The following is a 25,484-nucleotide window of genomic DNA, read 5'->3' on the forward strand; positions in this document are numbered from 1 at the left end:
CATCACTGCATCCCAGCCAATGAGCTGAGGTGCTGTAAAAGTTCCTTGTGATGTCACTGCTGCCTTGCAGGCTCATGTCCTGCCCCTGGCCAGCCCCTTGGCATGTGTGAGCTGCTCCCCCTCTGCCCCCTCACTCAGGGCTGGTTCTAGGGCTCATGCAGGGAACATCAGAGGCTGCTCAGGGAGCCACATTTCTAGGCCAGGGGCCCTCCTGTGGGGCTGTGAGTGTTGCTGTCCCTGCTGTACAGACAGGGCCATAGAGCCTCAGGAGGCTGCAGCAGTGGGAGACACTTCCCTGGTTTCGGGAGGGAGATGTCAAGGCCCATGATTTGGAGCCAGCTACAGATACCCATGGAAAGCTGATTTTCAGAGGGGTGTGATCAGCCCTTCCTGTGTATCTGGCTTCTTCAAAGGGGCTTCATTAGGAGCTAAAAGTTGAAGAAGGGACATTTAGAAGGGCGAATTTCTTTCCCGGGCAGAGTTTTCTGTGTGCCCCAGTGGCCTAATGGACAAGGCACTGGCCTTCTAAGCCAGGGATTGTGGGTTCAAGTCCCACCTGGGGTGACAGTTTCTCTCATTGACAGAGAGTTTACGATGCTCTCTGAAACAGTTAGCAAGGATGCTGCACAGTTGCTGTCTTCCTCTCTGCAGAAGTTGTTCAGACCCCTCACTAGCCAATGCTGGTGTTTAGATGCAGCTCTGAGTGCTAAAAGCTCAGGTATCCATGGACAGAGTGAAGGGGCCCATTTTGCTCTAGAAGGCCCAGGAGTGACAGGCAGAGGGAGGTGGCTGTAGCAGAGCAGGGTCTGTCTGGAGACAAAGCGGAGCCTGAGGATAAGAAGGCCCCTGAGAGGCAGAGACTCCAGAGCTGTGGCAGGGGGCTAGTTGGTGCAGAGGCTTCTGGCACTGGCAAGTCAGGGCTCTTGCTGCAATTGCTGGGACTGCAGAGCCAGTGCCAAGTGCCCTTGTGGTTCCCTGGGGGTGTCAGCACCTAGAGAGCCTGAGGGTGCAACCTTGGCAGCTCCTGCAGCCATGGAGAGTCAGGGTCTGTGGGCATCAGGAGCTTCTCACCTGTCAGGGAGAAACCTCTTGGGGCTTGTGGTTTCCTTCTTCCCCACACACCTCCCCAATCAGCCTTTTCCTGAGCCAGCAGTTCCATGGGTGGCCAGGGGAGGCCTCTTCTGTGTCCCGGAGCATAAGTAACTGAACTGAGGAGCTGCTGTTTATTAGGCAAGTGCTTTACCCAGCTAAGCCACTGTGCCCTACTCAGACCCACCTCTAAACTGTTCTACTCTATGGTCCCAGACAACACCATTGTCTCGCAAAGTTCGGCCATTCCCCATTTCCCTCCTGCCTTCCCACCCTGGCAGTGTCTGGCTCCCTGGGCACAGAAGGCTACAGCTCAGTGGGCAGAGGCTCTAACATGCACATCTCCCCCAGCCGGTGAGGCTGTAGAGTTGCCTTTGAGGTTTTGCAAGGTTTGGGGAGGGCAAAATGGAGCAAACGTTGATCTGGCTTGTAAACCCCTTGGTCTCAGGGTTTAGGTTGGAGTCCCCAGGCCCGGCCTCCTTCAGTTTGGTCCCTTCCTGAGGGCACAAAATTGACAACAGAGAATTCCTTTGCCCCGCAGCAATCTCTGTTGGACAAAGGGTTAGGAATCTAATATTTGCCCAAGCTTAAGTGCAGTAGCAGAAAATATTTTTATGTGTGTTTCTGTGGTGTAGTGGTTATCACATTTGCCTAACATGCAAAAGGTCCCTGGTTCAAAGCCAGGCAGAAACACAAGGTCTTCTGTTATTGTGGTTCCCCTGGGTGCCCACAAGGCAGTTCCAGGGCCTGCCACCTGGTGCAGGGTTTGCCAGCATGTGTGCTGGCTTTCAGGAGCATGTGGGAGACAGCTAAACAGGTTAAGCTGAGATAGGAGGATGCAGGGCTGGGGCTGAGACTTCTCAGTGGTGCCTTGCCTGAGACCAGGTCATTGCAGCCACACAGTGTAGGGCCCACCCTGGAAGTGCCACTACTGTGGCTGTGCACCTTCTGGGCAGTGTGGCTCTTGCCTTTGGTGCAAGTGGACACAAAGCCACATAATGTCCTGTCCTGCCTCATGCCAGACCCCAGCCACCCCATTCCCTTCGCTTTCTTCCCACCCAGCACCCCCAGCTTCCTTTGACACCCTCCCTTCTTCCTGCTCCGCCGCCCTGCTCCTTCATCCACGTTCCTTCTGCACCCTTTTTCCTTCTGCACCCTTTCTCCTGGTCACACACGGCTCCTTGTTGCTTCTCAAGCCAGGCCCTGCAAGGAGCCACCAGGCAGGAACCAGCCCTTGGAGCTCGGCTTGCACCGGATCTGGTAGTTTCCCACCACATCTCACCTGAGAAGAGGTGACTTGTTCTCCTTCCTTCTGACCTTACGTCTCTGCTCCCTTCAAAGGTCTCCGCTGCCTCGGGACCCGCCTCCTCAGGGCGCTGCCCCTCTGCCACTGGTCTGGGAGCGGGAGACTCCACAGTCTCTGCACTTGGGCTGAGAAGTCTCACAGGGAGATGACGTTAGTCAGCCCGATGGCCAGCTGGATCCATTCGGTAGCGCTGCCCGAGAGGAGCTTTACAAGTGCCCAGTGTCCATTGGTATTTTCTGGGGCTCTGTGTAGGGGATTGGGCTTGGCCATCTTCTCCATGGGAAATGCCTCTTCTTTGCAACAGTGGCCCCCAGGAGTTCATGGAACTTCTTCTTCTCAGCTTGGGAAAAGGACGACTAAAGGGTGAGGGGAAAGATATTTGTGCTGTGAAAACAGCAGGGCCCCCAGGGAAACTGGTAAATAATCCCAGTGCCCAGGCCTGATGTTACCTGCCCCCACACAATTCCCTCAGCAAACCTGACTCCCCGAGCACAGGGAGAGTCTGGGGGCTCATTGCTGGGCCGTGGGTGAAGCAGGAAACCAGCCTCCTCCTGTGGGGCCTGTGAGTGTTGCTGAATCTGGGCCCCTGCACCTGGGCAATGGCAAACAAAAGGTCTGGGGGCCACACAGAGACCCCGCTGGGCTGAGCAGGAAGTGGCTGGGACTTTGCTTTGTCTTTGCCTGTGGGCTTGTCTGTCTGCAGCCTGGAAACCTCCTGGCTCCTCAGACCACTGGTCTGGATGGAGCGTTACCGAAGTCGGAATAATGGAATTGCTGTGTAGACGCTCCCATTGTTATTTCAGAGTAATGGCCATTATGCCCAAGGAACGCTGCTGTGTAGATGCAGCCTGAGAAATGCTTTCATGAGCATGCGGGAGGAGCAAGGGCTCCTACAATGTCAGGGGAGATGGGGAAATGAGGTCACCTCTCTAGATATAAAACAGAAGATATGTCAGGAGTGGGATTTGAACCCACGTCTCCATTTGGGGACCAGAACATCCAACTGAGGGAAAGACAAGTCCTTGAGTCTGGTGAAGTGGCAGCCTCACAAGGGGGGGCGTGAGGGGCTGTTAAGTGCCAAAGTAGCTCAGTGGGGAGAGCATTAGACTGAAGATCTAAAGGTCCCTGGTTCAATCCCAGGCTTTGGCAAAAGCCTTTGCCCTTGAGGCTTATCGCTTGTTTGGCTTCTCTGTGAAGAGCCCAGCTGTGCCTCCTGGAAGGGCTTCGTCTGCCCTGCAGCTCCACCTTGGAGCTAGCAAGTCCTGCCCCTCCTCTGCCAGGGAAGGAAAAAGTTCACTTTTGAGCAGCATCAAATCAAACCAGCCCCCTAAGAAGGCCAGCTGAGCTCCTCTCTCCTGCTGCTTTGTCCACCTTGGCAGGAACAGAATCTGGGACTCACCCAATCAGGCCGGTGCCCAGTAACCCCAGACAGACGTGCACATCCGCACGCTGGCAGCAGCTGTTGTGGGACTCTGCAAATCCACCACTAGACCTGAGTCCCCACATGCCAGGCAGCCCAAGGGAGGGCTCTGGGGTTTCAAGCAAACAGAGTCGGGGGGGGGAGGGGCTCTCAAAGCAGGGGAAGTTCGGGGGCTTGTTGCTGGGCCGTGGGGTGAAGCATCAAACCAGCCCCCTCCTGTGAGTGTTGCTGAATCTGGGCCCCTGCACCTAGGCATTGGGAAACAAAAGGTCTGGGGGCCACACAGAGACCCTGCTGGGCTGAGCAGGAAGTGGCTCTGGGACTTCTCTTTGTCTTTGCCTGTGAGCTTGTCTGTCTGCAGCCTGGAAACCTCCTGGCTCCTCAGACCACTGGTCTGGATGGAGCGTTACCGAAGTCGGAATAATGGAATTGCTGTGTAGACGCTCCCATTGTTATTGCAGTATAATGGCTGTTATTCCCAAGGAATGCTGCTGTGTAGATGCAGCCTCAGAGAAATCCTAAGCAAGCGCTTCTACAATGGCAGGGGAGACCCACATCTCCATTCAGAGACCAGAGCACCCCACTGAGGGAAAGACAGTAGCTTGAGTCTGGCGCCTTAGACCACTTGGCCATCCTGACACACACACTGGCTTTTTCAACTGCAGTTTTCTTATATGTGTGAGATGCTCAGTGAGGCCAAGGGGGCCCCTCTCTTTCCCCATCTAACAGCTTCTCTGCAGCACAGCTGGGTTTATCCACTCTCACCCTCACTCACCGTTGTGAGGTGTTTTGCAGGGAGCTGACAAGGAGGCTATGTCTACACTTGCGGCTTCTTGCATGAGTAATATGCAAATGAGGCTAAACGTGGAATATCGCTAATGAGCCACCATATTTGTGGAAGAAGGTCTTGCACCAGAAGAAGCTGTCTACACTGCCCCTTCTAGTGCAAGGAAAACACTCCTGCGGAATGTCGTTACGCCGATTATTTTCAGGACGTCACAAGGGCCTTTTGCAGCCCCTCAGTTTATTGGCCTAAAGGAGGTTGGAAGGTGGTGACCTCACAGAGGGTCCATGACAATGGCCAGGTGGGACACGCTGCAGGGCAGGGGCCATTTCAGAAATGCCCCCCTGACTTTGCTGCAGGGAGTCTCCTTCTTGAGATCTGCCCTTGAGGCCAGAGAGTGAATGAGGGTCACAAGCACGAGTGTGAGGAGGAGCCTCGTTGGAGCCTTCTCCTTTCCCACGACTAACTGACCTAGAAGACAGACGTCCCTGTGGAGAAGGGAAGAGTCACCAAGAAGTTTGGCCTTTGTACACTAGGGGAATTAACTCAAGTGGTAGAGCGCTTACTTCGTATGCAAGAGACAGAGGGATCAAGACCCACATTCTGCAATGTTGCGTGGTCCCTATTTTTTTCACAATCAGAGCCATCCAGAGGGCAAAGAGCCTCCAGTCACCTCTCTCTCTTCCTACTCATTCACCTCAAAAGCCAGCCACGGCTTAGTTCCAAATCTGTAAACCTCATCGCACAAGGGATAACGCCTCTTCCGAAATAACTAGTTGAAATAGTGGTAGTGTGGATGCTCCACTGCTGCTATTTCAAAATAGCTCCTGCCCAGGGCCATTCAAAGTAATTACTCCCCAGTGCCTCCTGGGGATCTAAGTCAAAGTAGAGTGTCATTTTAACCATAGGGGCTTCTTGCGTAAGAAATTCATTTTGCCTGTCTACACTGCGCTCTTGTGGGGAGAGGAATAATCCTTCCAGAAGAAGCCCTGTTTTCTGATGCTCTACTGTCAATTTACTTGTGCAAGAATGTGTGTGCACTGTAGACACACTGCAAGTTTTTGCGCAAAAAGCCTTCAGTGTAGACATAGCCCCCAAGATGGATTGTGGCAGAAATCTCTACCTGAGTGAAGACATGGCCTAATGGTGCAATTAGTTAGATACTGACACTAACAGCCCCACTGCTGGTAACTCAGCTGTTGCCCTAGGAAGGGGTGTGGCCAAAACACAGGCCTTGCTGTGAGCAGGATTTGAACCTACACAGGGTAACCCTATTGGATTTCAAGTTCAACACCTTAACCACTTGGCCATCACAGCTTTGGGCAATATTGAGACAGGTAAACTGGTAAATAATTGTTACATAGGACCTAATGTCAGCTGCCATAGAATTCACACAGCAAACCATTTCAACAGCTGTGCAGAGGAGTCCTGGCTGTTCTGCTCCTAGGCTGCTTTGGAGGTGAGTTCTGCTTCAAGGTCTTCTCTCCTCCTGCTTGGTCTTCCTTTCCCTTTTCTTTCCTCTTCTCTTCTCCCCTTTTCTTCTTCTTGCTGGTCTCCTTCTTGGACCCCAATTTATACAGAGAAACTCAATACTGCTTAGTTCTTCCTTAACCAGTTATTTTAGTATAATTTCACTAACCAAACATAACATACTGTAACAGAATGACCTAAGCAATCATACCCCGCCGCCTTAGTTGATTTACACGACACAAAGTCAATCACACAGCAGTCAGAAACAGATCCAAACCAGACTATCACACAGACAAACAATAGGAAAGTGAGGACAAGAATCACAGAATGCCAATTGCACAAACACAGCTATTGGTAAGCAGTCTTACGCCAGACAAAACACTGGTAATTAAGTTTTCTCTACCCACCTTGAGATCTCCTTCTTGCCTGGTGACAGTGGGTGCCACTAGGATAAGAGCCCTTCTCACAGCCTAGTGTGACACTATTTCAATGTCATTTAGATGGAATGTGAGCATGTGACTCCAGGCTTTACAGCTAATTGCTGCTGCTCTTCAGTCTGGCTGTAGAAGAAGGCTTTAGTTTAGACCTACTAAATAGCTATAGGCCTTACCATAGGGTTACAGAAAAACCACATTGTTACATAGGACCTTTCCAGGCCAAAGACAGCAGGATCCACAAGCACCAATAAAGGAAGGTAAATGCAACTGTGAAGGGACTTGAACCCTCAATCTTCTGATCCGAAGTCAGACGCCTTATCCATTAGGCCACACAGTCTTGCCTTACATAGAACTGGACTTCCTGAAATGTGTGGGTAGGTAAAAGTCTCCCTACTCCATCAGGTTTTATTATTTTCCTTGTTTGACGGTTTAGAAATCACGTCTGAGCTGGTGAATTATTCTTATTTTGTGTAACTAAGAATTGCAGCCCAGGGATTTTTCCTGAGTCTATGTCACTTCATGGCTCTCTACCACCTAGGCTATCTCCATACTGCATCTCTCTTCCCCAAAAGCTCATGCAAATGAAGTACAGATTATCTTATTGCCATTCCCATTTGCATAATTAATTGGGGCCTGTCCTCCCCCCCCCCCACCAGCAGCAGAAAGCCAAAGGGAACAAAGAGCAGAAGTGCCGGAAGCTGGTGGGGGAGCCCTCTCCCTCTGAGTTTGATTTGGCAAGTCTTAGATGGACTTGCTAAATCAAACTCCAAAAGACGGATTGTGGCCATTCCTCCCCAGCTGGACGTGGTTCTTGTTCTTCTGCACAGCACAGACCATGGAGCACAGGCAGCACTTTTCCAATGCAGGTAATTCTGCTCCACCTGCAAGTTGTCTCTGGGATGTGGCCCAGGAGCATTCTGCCCCAGTGGAGAGATCAAGTAGAAGAGGGAGGGGCCACAGGAGGCTCTTAGTCCCCTGGCCGGCTCTGCCTGTGAAAGGGGAAGTGAGGATTCCACTATCACTGGGGAATATGGATCCCCCTGCCTTGCACAGAGTGAGTGAGTGCTCTGCCGCTTGAGCTAATTCCCCCACCCGTGAGCTGTTTGCCTGCCCCACCCACCTCGTTCCAGAGCCCACAATGTGCCTTCAGCTGTCTGAGGCTCCTTTCTGAAAGGGCCACTCGTGCGGCTGTTTCCCGTGGCCGGGTGGCTCTGCTGGCCGTCGATGGGGGGAAGAGAATGGGCAGCGAGACCCGACTGGTAGGAGGGTCTGGCTGGCAGGGAGAGTTTAGCTGCTGCTGTAGCTGAGGCAGCTCCATGTGCAGAGTCCTGAGTCCCTGGCTGGGGAGGGTCATTAAGTAGCTGCCGGGATGCCACACAGCTTAGAGGGAACCTGGGGTCTGGCTTGGGAGTGAGGGGCCCTGTGGGGCTGGGAGAGACTGTTATGCTTAAACAAAGCACATGAGATCTTTTATAGGGGAGAAGGCAGCATGCCGCATGGGTTGAGAACACAACAGTAGCATCTGCTTTTCAGTCACCCAACCACCGACACACACACACACACACACACACACACACACAGTCCCACCAGATGATGTTATAGTCACCAGTCCAGAGTCTGAATCAATCTACTGGACAGCCAGACTGATCGCAGAGGGGAGCCGGGCTCTGTCAGTCGAAATCCGATGCTCCTGGAGTTGTTGGCAAGACGAACCTAAAGTTCCATGACAAGCACCCTGCTTTTATAACCCTTTCCTCTGTTGAAGTCCAGGGTTTTGCTGTGTCACTCTGTGTCCGGTGTGTTTTCTTTTGAAGTTACGATTCCAAACATCTCCGAGAGTTATCCTGTCCTGCATTTGTTTTCAGGGATGCCAACCTTCACCTTTAAAGTCGTCAGTTTGCCCTTCGTTAATCATGGATGCACACTTGATGGCTTTTCTGACTCCAGTCAGTCTGTCTTCACTTGCATTACTCCCACCTTTCTTGGCCATCTGGCTCTCACTAAGGCCTTCACTCCTCATCTCTTCCAGGCCCACACACTCCTCATTCACACACAAACAGCCCTGCTTGTACAGAGGCCTTCAAAGAAGAATATAAACAATAGTGTTTTATATTGAGCAAATGCAAAAGGCATTGTAAATTAGGCCCTAATCAAACCAATCACACTGAGACTGGAGCCGCCAGCATTCCTCTAATCTCATTAACATGGACACAAGACAAGATTCTGTCTCTCACTTGCTAAACCTTAGAACAAAGAAATAGATATTGAACCAAAGGCCTAAAACTCTATCCCTGCCTTAACAGAAATCCCACATTGCTACATTATTAAACCAGAAATACAAATATAAACAGATATCAAACTCTTACTCCAGCCAGACGGCAGGGGCTGCAACTCAGGAGCGAGGGCACCACAGGGCCAGGCTGGCAGGGGCTGCTCAACAGGCGTCAGGGGAATCATGGATCCTGGAGCTGCCCAGGCAGGGAGCAGGGGGCTGCAGATGAGGAGTGAAGGCCCCAGAGGGCTCAGTTGGCAGGGAAGCGAGTCGCACCAGGAGTTTTCCCAACAGGGTTTAGCTGCCCAATTTCCTCCCCACGGTGCCGACCACTTCAGCCACTAGGTCAGCCCAGGAGCTAAGGCACGAAAGGGGGGAGGAAGTGAGTCAAACAGTGCGGGGAGGGAAATGCTTGTCTTGCCTTCCTGGGCAGAGCGTGGCTTGTGTGGGGCAGGGCTGCCAAGCACCTGGGAAAGAAAATTAGAGGCCAAGAGAACCGGCTTGTAGCAGCCACAGTAGCTCAGCTCAGTGAGCATTGGACTGGCCATCTAAAGGTCCCGGCTTCAGTCCTGTGTTTTGGCATTTCTCTAGGTGCAGCAGGCTCCTCTCTGTGCCCGTTGAAATGCTGGAGGGCTCTGGAGAAGACATGGCAGTTCCATGGGCAGAGTCCTGAGCTGCTGGCTGGGCAGGGCTCAGTGAGCAGCTGTGGGGCTGGGCTGCAGGGTGGGGAAAGCGCTGTGGGCTGGCGGTGGATGGGTTCGTGGTTCACATGGCAGCTGGCCAAGGAGTTAGGCTGGGTTTGTGGATGTTCTTTCCTGCTCCCCTGTCTCTGTTCTCTGACTCACCCCTTTCCGTCTCCTGGTCCTGCCCGGCTCTGGCTCCCTTCCAGCCGCCTGGCTGCCTCCCACATGGGCTGAGCTCAGGGGCCAGGTGGGTGACCTGCTCCACCGACACCTCCCGTCTGTCTGCTCCATCACTCAGTGCATGCCATGGAGCTGAGTGATTGTGCCCTTGAGTGGCATTCTCAGCCAGCCAATCAGCTTTGTGAGGAGGATCATGGAGCTCAAAGAGCTCTCTTGTTAGGCCAGCAAGGAAGCAGCCAATGGCCCCACCCCCAGGAGCTGGCTGGAGACCATGTGGAGGGAGCCGCTGCCTCTCCCCTGTGTAGCCGGCACTTTCCTGAGTGCTAAAAATCCTTCTGTGAGTAACGCTTCTGTTACTGCCAGGCAGAGTCCCAGCAGCTTTCTGCTGGTTTTCGGGGAGACAAAGTAGGAAGCACGAGGGGGCTACTGGAGACATTTAGCCCCCTGGCTGGCTGTACCTTTGTGAAAAGAAAAATAGGGATTTTTTTGCCAGAAGTGGAGAAAGTGGGTATCAATCCCACTACCTCTTGAATGCTAAGCAAGCACTCTACCACTTGAGCTAATTCCCCTGCTGTAACAACAGGGCCCCTCTTGGAGGCTCTTACCTTCTCCATGGGGACGTCTGTCTTCTAGGTCAGCTAGTCAAGGGAAAGGAGAAAACTCCAAGGAAGCTCCTCCTCACACTCGTGCTTGTGACCCTCATTCTCTCTCTGGCCTCAAGGGCAGATCTCCAGAAGGACACTCCCTGCAGCAAAGCCATGGGGGGCTCTGAGAGTCCCTGCAGCAAAGTCTCTGAGGTTTCCTCTGCCCTGCAGCCTGTCCCACCGGGCCATTGTCATGGACTCTCTGTGAGGTCATCACCTCCCAACCTCCCTTAGCCAATAAGCTGAGGGGCTGCAAAAGGCCCTTGTGATGTCACTGCCACACCCACCCCTGCCCTCCAGGGCTAATGTCCTGCCCCAGGCAGCCCCTTTGCCTGGCTGAGCTGCTCCCAGGGGATGAAAGTGACACATTTCTTACAGGGAATGTTCTTTTGGGCACTACCTTTTGGGCTGGGGTGAGGGTTAAGGCAGGAAGTCTGAGGAGGGGTTGTGATAGGACAGTACCTATGAGAAATTAAAGTGTGGTGTGGAGTGTGAGAGGCTCAAGGCAGGGATTTGGGGATTGTATGTTGGGGGTGGGGCTCAGGGCAGGGATGAGGATGTGGAAGGGTAGAGAAGTCAGGGCACAGGATTAGGGATGTGGGGGGGCTTGGGGCTGGGACTGTGTGAGTGTGTTGAGGGAATCAATGGGACTAGATTCCCAGCTCTCTCTGCTCTGGGCTCCCTGAGGCCCTTTAACACAGAAGAGCTTTCTCTGCAGCGCGCTAAGGAAAGGAACCCCTGAGCCAGTGATGCCGCTTTGCCCACGTTGGCGGGGAGAGAAAGCAGGCCAGTTGCCCAGTAACCCCAGACAGATGTGCACATCTGCACGAGAGCAGCAGCTGTTGTGGGACTCTAGAAATCTCCCCCTAGATCTAATTCCCCACGTGCCAGGCACCAGTCAAAGCCAGGGCTCCGGGGTCTCAAGCAGAGCACTACTGGGTACGGATACGTGTCTATTTGAGGCAGGTTCCTCACTCCCACATCCCAGACACATAATGTGGCACAAAGACCAACGGTCCCTGCACAAAGTGTGTCACAGGGATAAGCGTTAGCCCCAGGAACAAGCATCGCCCTGCAGAAGAGACACCCCTGGTCTGGAGCCAACAAGCCCAGGAGACACCCAGCTCAGGATCCCCAGGCACTGACACAGACTCCCTGGCACAGGAGAATCCCAAGCCTCAGTTCTGCCGGCCAGAGTTTTCTCCTCTTCTGTTTCTTGTCAGATCCCTGCAAAACACCCCACAAGGGTGAGTGGGGATAAACCCAGCTGGGCTGTAGAGCGGCTGTTAGATGGGGAAAGAGAGGTGCTCCTGCCGCCTCCCCGAGCAACTCACACATGTAAGAAAACTGCCATTAGAGCTCTCTTCATAGGTGTCAGGATGGCCGAGTGGTCTAAGGCGCCAGACTCAAGGACCAGTCTTTCCCTTAGTTGGGTGTTCTGGTCTCCAAATGGAGACGTGGGTTCAAATCCCACTCCTGACACATCCTCTTTTCTTAAATCATCTCTTTTATGTCTAGAGAGGTGACCTCATTTCCCCATCTCTCCTGACATTGTAGGAGCCCTTGCTCCTCCCATATGCTCATGAAAGCATTTCTTTTAGGCTGCATCTACACAGCAGCGTTCCTTGGGCATAACGGCCATTATACTGCAATAACAATGGGAGCGTCTACACAGCGATTCCATTATTCTCACTTCGGTAATGCTCCATCCAGACCAGAGGTCTGAGGAGCCAGGAGGTTTCCAGGCTGCAGACAGACAAGCCCACAGGCAAAGACAAAGCAAAGTCCCAGCCACTTCCTGCTCAGCCCAGCGGGGTCTCCGTGTGGCCCCCAGACCTTTTGTTTGCCATTGCCCAGGTGCAGGGGCCCAGATTCAGCAACACTCACAGGCCCCACAGGAGGAGGCTGGTTTGCTGCTTCACCCCACAGCCCAGCAATGAGCCCCCAGACTCGCCCTGTGCTCGGGGAGCCAGGTTTGCCGTGTGAATTGTGTGGGGGCAGGTAACATCAGGCCTGGGCACTGGGATTATTTACCAGTTTCCCTGGGGGCCCTGCTGTTTTCACAGCACAAATATCTTTCCCATCACTCCTTAGTCGTCCCTTTCCCAAGCTGAGAAGAAGAAGTTCCATGAACTCCTGGGAGCTGCTGTTCCAAAGAAGATGCATTTCCCGTGGAGAAGATGGCCAAGACCAATCCCCTACACAGATCCCCAGAAAATACCAATGGACACTGGGCGCTTGTAAAGCTCCCTCTCGGGCAGCGCTATGGAATGGATCCGGCTGGGCATCGGGCTGACTAACGCCATCCACAGATGAGTCCCAGTGAGACTTCTCAGCCCAAGTGCAGAGACTGTGGAGTCTCCCGCTCGCAGCCCAGGGGCAGAGGGGCAGTGCCCTGAGGAGGCGGGTCCCGAGCAGCAGAGACCTTTGAAGGGAACGGAGACGTAAGGTAAGAAGGAAGGAGAACAAATCACCTCTTCCCAGGTGAGATGTGGTGGGAAACTACCAGATCCGGTGCAAGCCGAGCTCAAAGGGCTGGTTCCTGCCTGGTGGCTCCTTGCAGGGCCTGGCTTGAGAAGCGCCAAGGAGCCGTGTGTGGCCAGGAGAAAGGGTGCAGAAGGAACATGGATGAAGGAGCAGGAACAAAGCAAGCTGGGGGTGCTGGGTGAGAAGAAAGCAAGGGGAATGGGGTGGCTGGGGTCTTGCATCAAAGGTGACAGCCACACTGCCCCGAAGGTGCACAGCCAGGGTGGGCCCTAGACTGTGTGGCCGCAATGACCTGGTCTCAGGCAAGGCACCACTGAGAAGTCTCAGGGCTCCCCCCCCCCATCTCAGCCTAACCTGCTGAGCTGTCTTCCACAAGCTCCTGAAAGCCAGCACACATGCTGCCAAACCCTGCACCAGGTGGCAGGCCCTGGAACTGCCTTGTGGGAACCCAGGGGAACTGCAATAAGAGAAGACCCTGTATTTCTGCCTGGCTTTGAACCAGGGACCTTTTGCGTGTTAGGCAAATGTGATAACCACTACACCACAGAAACACACATAAAAATGTTTTCTGCTACTGCACTTAAACTTGGGCAAATATTCGGTTGCTAACCCTTGGGCCAACAGAGATTGCTTCGGGGCAAAGGAATTCTCTGTTGTCTATTTTGTGCTCTCAGGAAGGGACCAAACTGAAGGAGGCCGGGCCCCCACCTGGGAACTCCAACCTAGACACTGAGACCAAGGGGTTTACAAGCCTAATAATAAAAGTTCGCTGCATTTCTTCGTCCCACAACCCTGCAGAACTTCAAAACCTACAGTCCCACAGGAGATGTGCATGTTAAAGCCTCTGCCCACTGAGCTGTAGCCTTCTGTGCCCAGGGAGCCAGACACCACCAGGGTGGGAAGGCAGGAGGGAAATGGGGAATGGCCGAACTTTGTGAGGTAATGGTGTTATCTGGGACCGTACATAGAACGGTTTACAAGTGGGTCTGAGTAGGGCACCATGGCTTGGCAGGCTGAAGCTTTGTGTAATAAACAGGGTATCCTGGGTTCAATTTCTGGAGTTGCCTTGTTGCAGCCTTTGCTCACATTTTCCTACACCCTTCTGGGACACGGAAGAGGCCTCTCCGGTCACCCATGGAACTGCTGGTTCAGGAAAAGGCTGATTGGGGAGGAGTGTTGGGAAGAAGGAAACCACAAGTGAGAAGCACGTGACACCCACATACCCTGACTCTCCATGGCCGCAGGAGCTGCAGAGGTTTCACCCTCAGGCTCCCTAGGTGCTGACACCCCCAGGGAATCACAAGGGTGTGTGGTGCTGGCTCTCCTGTCCCAGCAATTGCAGTCAGAGCCCTGCCTTGCCAGTGCCAGTCAAAGAAGCCTCTGCACCTGCTGCAGGCTTGTGGTTTCCTTCTTCCTAACACTCCTCCCACATGAGCCTTTTCCTGAACCACCAGTTTCATGGGTGGCCAGGGGAGGCCTCTTCTGTGTCCCAGAAGGACCTAGGAAAATGTGAGCAAAGGTTACAGCAAGGCACCACTGGGAGTTGAACCCAGGATCTCCTGTTTATGAGGCAGGTGCTTTAGCCAGCTAAGCCATGGTGCCCTCCTCCAAAGTCTCTTTAAAATGGCTCTTTATGTTTCCCGCCCTCCCTAGACAGCCAAATCCCCTCTTCAGGGTATTACAGGCTGGACTTTGCCTGCCTGACTTTTAGCCAGGGAACTCCTCCCGCACCTGCAGTTCATCCACCTCCCAGAGAGGCAGCAGTTCAGGAGAAGTGCCATGTGTGTGGGAGGTGTGGGGTGTTCAAGGGGGGGCATTTCCCTTCATGTGTAAAAACTATCACAGCCATGGGAGCTCACATACACCCAGGTGCACACGCTCAATATTGGTGCCCAGGACAAAACTTGCTCTGCTCCTGGAACAGGAACAGCGACTAGCAGTGAGGCCCCTCCCTGGCAGCACCGTGTCAGACGGTTTCTTCTTGGCCTGATACCTCCTGAATGCTGGGAGCAGCTGCCTGGCCCGAGGGGCTGCAGTTCCCTGGAGAGAGGGGCTGGGGCCGGTGGCTGCAGGAAAACCCTTCTGCTGTGTCTGTGGCTGAGCGGCACAAAGGAAAATAAAAGATCCCTTGGTGGATGGACGTGCCTGAGGAAAGAAGCTGAAAGCCCAATAGATACATAAAAGGGGATGAGGGACAGTTTGAGTCACACACACGACAGGTGGCACAGCTCAGCCAGGGACCTTATCCACTCACAGAGCTTCACAGCTTCTCCACCCCCAAACCCACCAGGCAAACTGCCCCATGGGCCTCGCCCGCACCATGCTCAGGGCCTGGGGATTTTATGTCCATTTGCCAGATCAAATAACTAGCCACATGCTGCTCTGGAGTCTCTGCCTCTCATCCTCCGCTTTGTCTCCAGACAGACCCTGCTCTGCTACAGCCGCCTCCCTCTGGCTGTCACTTCCAGACCAAGATGTGCCCCTTCATTCTGACTTTGAATACCTGGGCTTTTAGCACTCAGATTTGCACCTAACATCAGCATTTGCTAGTGAGGGGTCTGAACAGCTTCTGCAGAGAGGGAGACAGCCATTGGGGAGCATCCTTGGCAACTGTTTCAGTGAGTAGAGGAAGATAAACTCTTTGTCACTGAGAAAGAACTGTCACCCCAGGTGGGAGTTGGACCCACAATCCCTGGCTTAGGAGGCCAGTGTCTTGACCATTAGGCCACTGGGGCACACAGAAAAAAACTGCTGGAGACAGAAATTCACCCTTCTAAATGTCCCTTCTTCAACTTTTAGCTCCTGATTAAGCCCCTTTGAAGAAGCCAGATACACAGGAAGGGCTGATCACACACCTCTGAAAATCAGCTTTCCATGGCTATCTGTAGCTGGCTCCGAGTCATGGGCCCTGACATCTCGTCTCCCTCCCGAGAGCAGGGAAGTGTCTCCCACGGCTACAGCCTCCTGAGGCTCTATGGCCCTGTCTGTACAGCAGGGACAGCAACACTCACAGCCCCACAGGAGGGCCCCTGGCCTAGCAATGTGTCCCCCTGAGCAGCCTCTGATGTTCCCTGTGTGAGCCCCAGAACCAGCCCTGAGTGACGGGGGCAGAGGGGGAGCAGCTCAAACACGCCAAGGGGCTGGCCAGGGGCAGGACGTGAGCCTGCAAAGCAGCAGTGACATCACAAGGAACTTTTTCAGCACCTCAGCTCATTGGCTGGGAGGCAGTGACCTCACAGAGGGACCATGGCAACAGCCAGGTGGGACAGGCTGCAGGGCTGGGGCATCTCAGAGACCCACATGGCCTGGCTGCCTGGAATCTCCTTTGTGAGGTTTCCCCTTGAACTCACCTCTAAGCCAGCCTCAGACCAGAGCACCCAGGACTCCTCTGCATGACGGGTGAAAGGGTTTGCTGTGTGAATTCTGTGGGTCAGGTGACGTCAGGCCTGGGCACTGAGATTATTTGCCATTTTCCCTGGCCTGCTGTTACTTAGACCTGAGATAGCCAAGTGGTTAAGGTGTTGGATTTGAAACCCCATAGGGGCTCCCTGCGCAGGTTCAAATCCTGCTCACAGTGAGGCCTGTGTTTTAGCCACACGCCTTCCTAGGGCAACATGGTACCCAAACCCTGAGAAGAACATGCCTGTCCCATCAGAAAGGACACCTGCAGAAGGCAACAGAGGCTACAAAAGCAGGAGAGAACATGGTTTGCAGGGTCCTGCCTAACAATAGGAAAACCAGTCTGGCTTTCAGCAGAGCCACCTCCCCATGGACACAGCCAGGGGACCAAGCAGCTCCAGTGGCCCCTCCCTCTCCCCAAAAGCCGGCCCTGGTTGGGTAGAAAGATGCTGGGCCCAGCGGCCTCCCTTCACCTGGCAGAGGCAGAAGCGATGGAGACAGGCCCAGGGGTGTGTGGGCTGCAAAAGCCTCTTGTTCCCTTCTCGACTCCTAACAGTGCAAACATCAGGGAGAGTAGCTCAGTGATAGACTACAGATTATATGAGTGTTACTTCAAATCCAACTGACCATTCAATGGAAACATTTCTCTCTCCAATTCCATTACATTCTAGGTTTCTATTTTTTTTTTATTCTTTAAATGAAGATGAATCCTTACTGCTGTCCTGTGCCAATGCCCATAAACCAGGCAAACCCGTCCCTCGGCTGGAGCCAGCTCAAACCCCCTGTGGGTCTGGTTTCTGTTTCCATCCATTCAACAAGGGTGGGATTTGGAAGCCCAATGGCAGGTCCTTGGTCTCCACGGGCTGTGCTGTGCGGAAGAACAAGAACCACACCCAGCTGGGGAGGAACGGCCTAGTGTGTATTGCAATTGGTGGAGGAGTTGCCCAAATCTACCGGAGATGGGCAGGAGCCTGTTACAAACATACAGTAAACACTGTTATCAGACTGCCCTGTGCACATTCCTACCTTCCCTTGTGCACACAACATACCTGGGGCTCTAATTACTGGCCACCTGCCTTTCACACAGATCATTGATCCTTGTGACTTTCAGGTACATTCATACGGCAGCTGTTTAAACATAATGTGCTTCTATTGCATGATCAGCACCAGAATCTCCGGCTACGTCTACACTATGAATTTTCTCAGCAAAAAAAGTGCTAACGAGGGTCTCATTTGCATGAGTCATGATCTTATTTGCATATTTTCTGGCAAACTGATTTTGTGCTGGAGTTGCTGTGCAAAAGCAAGCAATGTGGAAGTTTTCTTTTTGTGCAAAACCCCCTTTTTCTGCAAGATCAGGATACCTCTTTTTGGGGGGGGCATAAGAATCTTGTGAAAAAAGGGGGTTTTGTGCAAAAATAATATGTTCACACTGCTTGTTTTTGCAAAACAATCCCATTGGCAGAAAATATGCAAATGAGATTGTGACTCATGCAATTGAGTCCCTCATTAACATATTTTTTAAGGAGAAAACTTCTAGTGTAGATGTAGCCTCTGTGAGTCACCAGCAGTGGGGCTGTTAGTGTCGGCATCTAACTAATTGCACCATTAGGCCATGTCTTCACTTGGGTAGAATTCGCTGTTGCAATCCATCTTCTAGAGCTTGATTTAGCAAGTCTAGCTAAGCTGCACTAAATCAAACCCCTACGGCACCTCCTGCTCTTTGCTTTTATCCTACTCCCACTGTGAGGGCACCACTAAGCTCAACTGAAGATAAAACCAACTGCAGATACATATTGAGGGACAGTGGGAAGAAAAGACCCATTGACCTGGCAACAAGGCACCACAGGGAATTGAACCCAGGATATCTTACTTACAAGGCAGGTGCTTTTGCCAACTAAGCCATGGTGCCCTCCTTAGAAACAGCCCTAAAACTGTTCTACTTTATGGTTCCAGACACCCCCTTCCCATTCCAAAGTGCAGCCGTTCCCCATTCCCCTCCAGTTCTTGCCATGACTCAAGGCCTGCGCAGCCCAAGACATTTGATTGGCAGCTGGAACCCAAAACCTTTTTGTCAATTGTAGCACCAGGCCCCAAAGGGACAGACCCAAGGCAGCCACCTGGTCCTAAGGCCGGGCCTGCAGCCAGGGGGAGGGAGAAGAATCTCTCCTCTCAGCTGGAGTTGAATCAGCCACCTAAGGACACTTGCCCAGCACCCGCTACAGGCCTCTGCTCTGCCAGCTGAGCTATGGAAGGTGCCTGGGGCAGGCTGCTTTGCCCAGGTGGCCCTTGGACGAGTGTCAGGGCAAGAGCCCCCCATGGGGATGGCCTCCCAGGGGAGGGGCAGAGGAACCCAGCAGCACAGGGGTGTCACAGGCGCTTCACCCGCAGAAGGACCCTTGAGTGATCCAGGCAGAAACGCCGCGTCTTGCTCCCTGCAGCTCCCCTTGCTGCCCTGGCAGGCGCTGCCCCTTCTCCCACCGGCCTGGGCCTGGCCTCCCTCCCCCGCCCGGCACCACAGAAAGCCCCTTGGCGTGAGCCTGGGCAAGCCAGAGGCCTCAGGCCTGTCCCCTCTGAGGGGCTTGTGCCTCGGCCTCCTCTGCCCTTGGTGCCGGCTCTCCCGGCTGCCCCTGAGCGCTGCTGGGCAAAGGAGGCAGCAAGGCAGGAGAGGGGGGAGGAGCAAGTCCCGCTGAGGTCGACAGCTCGGGCTCAAGCCTCCAGCCCCAGAAGCCTGGCTGGGGAAGGGGTTACACAGGGCAGGGCTTGTACAGAAGGAAGGGGGGAGATACAAAGGCAGTTCCCTCACCCCATCGGGCAGGAGGGGGGGCAGAGGTGACTGGTGGTGGCACTTGAGGGCACCAACTCCTCTGCCCCCAACAGAATTTCTCAAGTTTATAACCAGGGTGTCCCAAATGCCCCGTCTCAGTGGGTGCCTCTCCCTGCGCCCCTCCCTCTGCAGACACCAGTCCCCCCGGGGGAGGAGCTGCCCCCTCCAGCAGCCTGAGGGGAATTTCTTCCATGATTTTTTTTTAAGCGTAGATATCTGCAAACACTGATCTGTTAGGGACTGGCAACAGTTTATTTCCATATTTGCATATTTGTTATTTGCATAATGGATATGCAGATATGTAAATATAATGTTATTGGTCTGGCACAAGTTTGTGAATGGGTTTGCCTGTCAATGGTAGATAAACACAAAGGCTGGAAACACTGGCCTGATCCATGGGGGCTGGCCGAATGCAAGGCAGGGAAAACACTGGGTGAAGGGGGGGGGGTATTTTCCCCACCAGGCCTTTGTCCCTCGGAATCCCTGGGGACGTTGGGTTTTGTCTTGTTTGGTTTCCCTGCTTCCCTCCTCACTGGGCGGGAGGGGGTGGCTCTCTCACCCTCACGGTGGGAAGCTCTGGCACAGAGATGGGATGGGTAGATGCTCTGAGAGCGAGTCCCTAGGCTGGTTTTTTTTAGACAATATTGTACTTTTTACTCCACTCCCATGTCCAGAGGCGCTGGGTTACTCACGACTCACATCGTTCTGATTTGCTAAAGCCCAGCTGCATGTGCAAGCACCAGGCATCCAAAAAACAGCCAATCCACAAGCACAATGCCCCTGCCAAGGAAGAAGCCTTTTAATAGCTGCTCCAACACCTTGTCATTCAAACCCAGTATCCCTGCAGGCCCTGCCAGCCTGAGACCTGAGCGAGCAGGGCGGCTGCCCAGGGCTCCGTGCTGAGGGGGTGATATGAGCAGTCTCATGTGACCTTACCTGGGGCCAGGCAGCTAAACAGGAGGGAACCCAGCAGCCGGGGTCGGGGGGGACAGAGCCACTTACTTGTGCCGGGTGAATCCTCTGCTCTGGGGGGAGCAGCAGCGGGGGGGTGGGTGCCGGGGGCAGGGGCTCCCCATTCCCCCTGGGACAGAGGTCCCAGTAGAAGCCCTGTGGGGGGGGGGGGCAGGCTGTGCTGGAAGAGGCTGGGGGTGGGCGGCCGAGGGGGGTGGGGATTGAAGAAGCGTCTGTGTGGGCACTTGGGCAGCCAGCTCGTCAGTGAGCAGCAGAGCACACGGGCCCGTCACCCCACAGCCGAGCCCCCCAGCTGCTCTCCCAGGGCTGTGACCGACCAGCCTGCACTGCTGCCAGCCTGGGCTCAGCTCTGCCATGACCTCAGCGATGGGATGGGGAGGAGGCTGGGACAGGAAGGCGTCATTCTCCCTGCTCTGCCGACCTGGGCAAAGCAGCCTGCCCCAGGCACCTTCCATAGCTCAGCTGGCAGAGCAGAGGCCTGAAGCGTGTGCTCAGCAAGTGTCCTTAGGCTGCTGATTCAATTCCAGCTGAAAGGAGAGATTCTTCGCCCTCCCCCTGGCTGCAGGCCCGGCCTTAGGACCTGGCGGCTGCCTTGGGTCTGTCCCCTCAGAGTTCGATGCTACAATTGACAAAACGGTTTTGGGTACCAGCTGCCAATCAAATGCCTTGGGCTGCGCAGGCCTTGAGTCATGGCAAGAGCTGGAAGGGAATGGGGAACGGCTGCACTTTGGAATGGGAACATGTTCTCCGGAACCATAAAGTAGAACAGTTTGAGGGCTGCTTTCAGGGAGGGCACCATGGCTTAGTTGGCTAAAGCACCTGCCTTGTAAAGGGAAGATTCTGGTTTCAACTCCCAGTGGTACCTTGTGGTGAGGCCAATGTGTCTCTTCTTTCCACCATATACCAACACATATCTGGAATTGGTTTTACCTTTTGTTGAGTTTGCTAGTGTCCTCACAGTGGAAGTAGGATGGCAGCAAAGAGCAGGAGCAGTGTGTACTGGTGCAGGTGCCCTCTGGGTTTGATTTAGAGAGTCTTATCTAGACTTGCTAAATCAAACTCTGGGAGATGGATTGCAGCAGAAATCTCCACCTGAGTGAAGACATGGCCTAATGGTGCAATTAGTTAGATGCTGACCACAGCCAATCTGAGCCATTCTAGTGCTCCGGGAATGTGGCACTGCCCCCCGGCTCATGGTGCATGTGCGGCTCCACCCTGGGTGCACAGTGCATATACAGCCCCTCCCGCTCCATGCGTGGAGCTTGTGGTAGCAGGATGCTCTTGTGCTGCCCAGCCTGGCCCTGCCACCACCACTGCTGGTGTGCAACCCAGGGTCCCCTGGGGCAGGCCATGCAGAGCCCCACAGCTGCATGGGGAAGGGCACTGCTGACAGGTGCTGTGGAGGTTAATGCAGCTTCAGTCCCAGGGCAGCTGCTGTAGTCTGCCAGGAGGAAGGCACGCAGTGCCTGCTGGCAGCTGCCCCACTAGCTCACCCCTTAATCCAGTCCTGATGCCAACAGTAACAGGCCCACTGCTGGTAACTCACAGAGGCCCTTGCTGCCTGAGGAAGAGGTGTGGGCAAAACACAGACTTCGCTGTGAGCAGGATTTGAACCTGCGCAGGGAAACCCTATTGGATTTTAAGTCCAACGCCTTAACCACTCGGCCATCACAGCTCTGGGGACAGTAAAGCCAGGGAAACTGGTAAATAATCCCAGTGCACAGCCCTAATGTCACCTGCCACAGAGTTCACACAGCAAACCATTGCAACAGCTGTGCAGAGGAGTTCCGGCCGTTCTGCTCTTAGGCTGTCTTGGAGGTGAGTTCTGCTTCAAGGTCTTCTCTCCTCCTTCTTGGTCTTCCTTTGCCTTTTCCTTCCTCTTCTCTTCTCCCCTTTTCTTCTTCTTTCTGGTCTCCTTCTTGGACCCCAGTTTATAAAGAGAAATTCAAGTACCGCTTAGTTCTACCATAACCAATTATTTTAGTATAATTTCACTATCCAGTCGGCTAAGATGGAGCGCTTCCAGCCTCTCAGAGAGCCATGTCACAGGCACAAGCCCCCAGAGACCCCTCTGGCCCTTCCATAGACACATCACAGGACCAAGCAAGTGGCAGCAAGTGCCGGGCACTGTCATGGTAGGGGCCAGAGATAAAGCTGTGGTCCAAGGAGGAGTCTCTGCAGGCCCTGCAGTCCAGTTGGAGGAATGCAGATATTTATGGCCAAACAAAGGCCACCTCCACCCACCCCAGACCAAGTTAGAGCCAAGGTCAAGGAATTGCAGCAGGGGTATATGAGGACCCGTGAGCGCAGCTCCTGCACTGGGGAAGCACCGCAGCACTGTGCATACTGTGAGGAACTGGACCAAGTCCTGGGGATTGGGGAACCCTGTCTCCAGGGACAGTTGTGGAGTCTGGGATGGAGACACCTGGGCAGCAGCGGCCGCAGCTTCAGGACAACAAACCTGCTGACCAGCAGCTCCAGGATAAAGGATAAAGAGAAGGAGGATTCCAGGAATGTTGTGACCCTCCCCCTGGAACTGGTCCTCCAGATGCAGGAGGCCTCCCAAATGTCTTCGGGCAACCGGGAGGGAACATCAGGTGAGTGCTGTGAGGTTGCAACACGCACAGGGCAGGCGGGAGCACAGGGGATGATGCACTATTGTGACATGTCATGCTGATCGTAGGTTGGGGGACACCACACATGTGTGACCCCATAGAGGACCGTCCTCCCCCCACCATGTGTGCAAGGCACCACCTGCTCCTGCAGAATGTGCTGCCAACGGCTAATTTCCTAACACTGGATGCAAGCAAGCAAGCGTAATAGGGGTGTAGATCAGTGGTAGAGTGCTTAACTGTAGGCAAAGTGGTTCCTGGGTTCAACTCCAAGTGCCTGCTGAAAGGTTGGTCAACTTCATTGAAACCTTTGCATTTCCAATTGCATCACATTCTGAATTTCTGCTGTGCAGAGATTCCTAAATTACTGCAAACCCCTAGGCTGTGTCTACACTGGGCTATTTATTCCAGAGAAGCAGCTACTTTTCTGGAATAACTTGCCAGCTGTCTACACTGGCCCCTTGAATTTCTGGAAAAGCACTGATGATCTACTGTAAAATTGTCAGTGTTTTTCCAGAAAAACTATGCTGCTCCCGTTCAGGCAAAAGTCCTTTTCCGGAAAAACTGTTCCGGAAAAGGGCCAGTGTAGACAGCACAGTAATCTTTTCCGCAAAAAAGCCCCGATCGCGAAAATGACGATCGGGGCTTCTTTGCGGAAAAGCGCATCTACATTGGCCACGGACGCTTTTCCGGAAAAAGTACTTTTCCGGAAAAGCATCCGTGGCCAATGTAGATGCGCTTTTTCCGGAAATACTTATAATGGAAAACTGTTCCGTTATAAGCATTTTCAGAAAAGGCTGCCAGTGTAGACGTAGACTTAATGTGTTCCTGTGTCAATGCACATAAACCAGGCAAACCCATCTCAACTGAAACAAGTTCAAATCTGCTGTGTGTCTGGTTTCTATTCCCATCAATTCATCATGGGTGTGATCTGAAGGTCCTTGGTCTACCTGGGCTACGCTGTTCAGAAGAACAAGAATCACACCCAGAGGGGGAGGAATGGCCACAATCAATCTTCTGGAGTTTGATTTAGCAAGTCCAACTAGGACTCACTGAATCAAATCCAGAGGGTACCCCACCAGCTTCCAGTACTTCTGCTCTTTGCTCCCTTTGGGTTCCCGCGGTAGGACATAGCCAGGCTTAACTGACAGACGCCAACTCTCGCTACGTAGGGTATGTTTATAGGGGTATGTTTACACTTGCACCCTCTTTCCAAAAAGGGATGCAAATGTAAAGAGTGGAAACTGTAAATGAAGCCACCAGGGACACAGACAATGGGCCTGCAAAAAAATGAAACAGCTGAGCACGTTGCAGAGAACAGGCCATCGCCCTGCTGGGAGAGGCTCCATCATGCGTAGATTTTGTGCAGGGCCAGACTGCTGGGAGCAGGCTCTGGCCATGGACTTTCCTCCCCTCTCTGTTTCCTCTTGTTACTTCCTGCACCTGGGGCTGAAAGGGACGTGGGCTGCAGGCTGGTCCTGCCCAGCTGCCTTCCCCAGTAGGAGCAGAAAATGCTCATGGAAGGGCTCACACATTGTCCCCAATGCACTCGCCTAAGGGCCTGAATTCTTGCTGCCCTTGGGTGCACCGAAATGCCCCTTCTGAAGGGTGGGCTCCCCAGCTCACACCCCTCCTGTCACACAAAGCTTGTAAACGGGGTTGATTTTCCTCCATCTCCCCTTGCTTGCTGCTGCGCTAAAAGAAATCCTGAAACCAGCCCCGTCTCCTGTCACTGGAGAGATGGCCCTGTGCTGGGATATGAGAAAGCATCCGAGAGATGCTCCTTGCAGCCCTGGAAAAGAAGGGGGCTCTGGGTGGAAGGAAACCAAGTAAAGCAGGTCCCAGTGGGCATGAACTGGGGCACCTGTTTGGCCCAGTTGAGTGAGGGGTGGTTGGTGTCAAGGGCAGCGCTCAGGACTCAGAACCCTGGAATCTGGGGCCCCATTCCTGCGTCCCTTCCAAGGCTGACCCAGTGGCCGAAAGGGGCTGCAGCTGCTGCTGACAGGGAAGAAGCTGGGAGGCAAGGTGCTGGCAGCAAGAGCTTCTGGCTGCCTCTTTGCCCTGGGTCTGCCGGCCGCCAGCCACCTTGGCCAACCCTCAAACCAGCTGGACTAGCCAGCCCACGTCACAGCGAGTCGCTAGTGGCCCTGTCAGAGAAGAGCCATTGGCAGCTGCAGAGACGTCCCTGCAACTGACTGAGGCGCCTTTCTTGAAAGGGCCACTGGTGAACTGTGTTTTTGTAGGCCGGCTAGCTCAGTTGGTTAGAGCGTGGTGCTAATAACGCCAAGGTCATGGGTTCAAGCCCCATGCTGGCCAGAGTGGTGTTTGGTTTGGTGACTTCCCTTCCTTTAGCTGCCTGCTATGGACAGGGAAACAGAAACAAGCAAAAGGCTGAGAGCTTTGCAGGAAGCAGGGCAGAGATCTGGTAGGGGGAGGCTCCAGCCTGTACAGCCCCAGTGGCTAAAAGGACCTTGGCCTGGCTTCCTGTCCCCAAAAGCAGGGGACCTGATGCCCAAATTCCTGCTGCTGCAGTGGCTACCTCAAGGCACCAGCTGGGGGGCAGGCTCTGGAGCCCAAGCCACAGGGGGAGACTCAATATGTCCGGGAGGCCTGGAGCGTGTGAGCCCTGCACAGAGGCTGCTGCTGGGGGCCTGCTTCAGTGGCCCAGCTGCTTAAGTTCCCCTGAACCAGCTTCTCCCCCTGGAGCCACCCCCCAGCGCTGCTGAGGCCCCTGACATGAGGCAGTGGGACCACCAGAGGAAGGTGCCAGCCTTAGCTCTTCCTCCCAGCCTCCACCCCCCTCCCAGGGTCTTTCCTTAGCCCCTCCCTGGTTCTACATTCCCCACATAAAAACCAGAGAGTTTGTTCTTTCAACAGGGAAAAGTCCTGATTGTATTACCAG

General features: G+C 53.8%; 12 non-coding genes across 12 annotated transcripts; 5 read left to right on the top strand and 7 right to left on the bottom strand.

Annotated features, from left to right (window-relative positions):
* The first annotated feature begins 491 nt into the window (after nucleotides 1-491).
* On the top strand, nucleotides 492-564 carry TRNAR-UCU (transfer RNA arginine (anticodon UCU)). The gene has a single exon. It is a non-coding gene; the product is annotated as a tRNA-Arg (tRNA).
* A 1,145-nt stretch (nucleotides 565-1,709) lies between these two features.
* On the top strand, nucleotides 1,710-1,782 carry TRNAV-AAC (transfer RNA valine (anticodon AAC)). The gene has a single exon. It is a non-coding gene; the product is annotated as a tRNA-Val (tRNA).
* A 1,689-nt stretch (nucleotides 1,783-3,471) lies between these two features.
* On the top strand, nucleotides 3,472-3,544 carry TRNAF-GAA (transfer RNA phenylalanine (anticodon GAA)). The gene has a single exon. It is a non-coding gene; the product is annotated as a tRNA-Phe (tRNA).
* A 2,290-nt stretch (nucleotides 3,545-5,834) lies between these two features.
* Nucleotides 5,835-5,916, bottom strand: TRNAS-UGA (transfer RNA serine (anticodon UGA)). Its single transcript has one exon. It is a non-coding gene; the product is annotated as a tRNA-Ser (tRNA).
* An 854-nt stretch (nucleotides 5,917-6,770) lies between these two features.
* Nucleotides 6,771-6,843, bottom strand: TRNAR-UCG (transfer RNA arginine (anticodon UCG)). Its single transcript has one exon. It is a non-coding gene; the product is annotated as a tRNA-Arg (tRNA).
* A 4,815-nt stretch (nucleotides 6,844-11,658) lies between these two features.
* TRNAL-CAA (transfer RNA leucine (anticodon CAA)) lies at nucleotides 11,659-11,767 on the top strand. Its single transcript has 2 exons — nucleotides 11,659-11,696; nucleotides 11,722-11,767. It is a non-coding gene; the product is annotated as a tRNA-Leu (tRNA).
* A 1,483-nt stretch (nucleotides 11,768-13,250) lies between these two features.
* On the bottom strand, nucleotides 13,251-13,323 carry TRNAV-AAC (transfer RNA valine (anticodon AAC)). Its single transcript has one exon. It is a non-coding gene; the product is annotated as a tRNA-Val (tRNA).
* A 977-nt stretch (nucleotides 13,324-14,300) lies between these two features.
* On the bottom strand, nucleotides 14,301-14,374 carry TRNAM-CAU (transfer RNA methionine (anticodon CAU)). The gene has a single exon. It is a non-coding gene; the product is annotated as a tRNA-Met (tRNA).
* A 1,060-nt stretch (nucleotides 14,375-15,434) lies between these two features.
* Nucleotides 15,435-15,507, bottom strand: TRNAR-CCU (transfer RNA arginine (anticodon CCU)). The gene has a single exon. It is a non-coding gene; the product is annotated as a tRNA-Arg (tRNA).
* Nucleotides 15,508-18,009: 2,502 nt separating this feature from the next.
* Nucleotides 18,010-18,083, bottom strand: TRNAT-UGU (transfer RNA threonine (anticodon UGU)). The gene has a single exon. It is a non-coding gene; the product is annotated as a tRNA-Thr (tRNA).
* A 3,480-nt stretch (nucleotides 18,084-21,563) lies between these two features.
* Nucleotides 21,564-21,645, bottom strand: TRNAS-UGA (transfer RNA serine (anticodon UGA)). The gene has a single exon. It is a non-coding gene; the product is annotated as a tRNA-Leu (tRNA).
* A 3,179-nt stretch (nucleotides 21,646-24,824) lies between these two features.
* TRNAI-AAU (transfer RNA isoleucine (anticodon AAU)) lies at nucleotides 24,825-24,898 on the top strand. Its single transcript has one exon. It is a non-coding gene; the product is annotated as a tRNA-Ile (tRNA).
* Nucleotides 24,899-25,484: the final 586 nt, after the last annotated feature.

This window comes from Pelodiscus sinensis, chromosome 19 (genome assembly GCF_052426305.1).
Source record: "Pelodiscus sinensis isolate ZL-2025 chromosome 19, ASM5242630v1, whole genome shotgun sequence".
Lineage (NCBI taxonomy): Eukaryota > Metazoa > Chordata > Testudines > Trionychidae > Pelodiscus > Pelodiscus sinensis.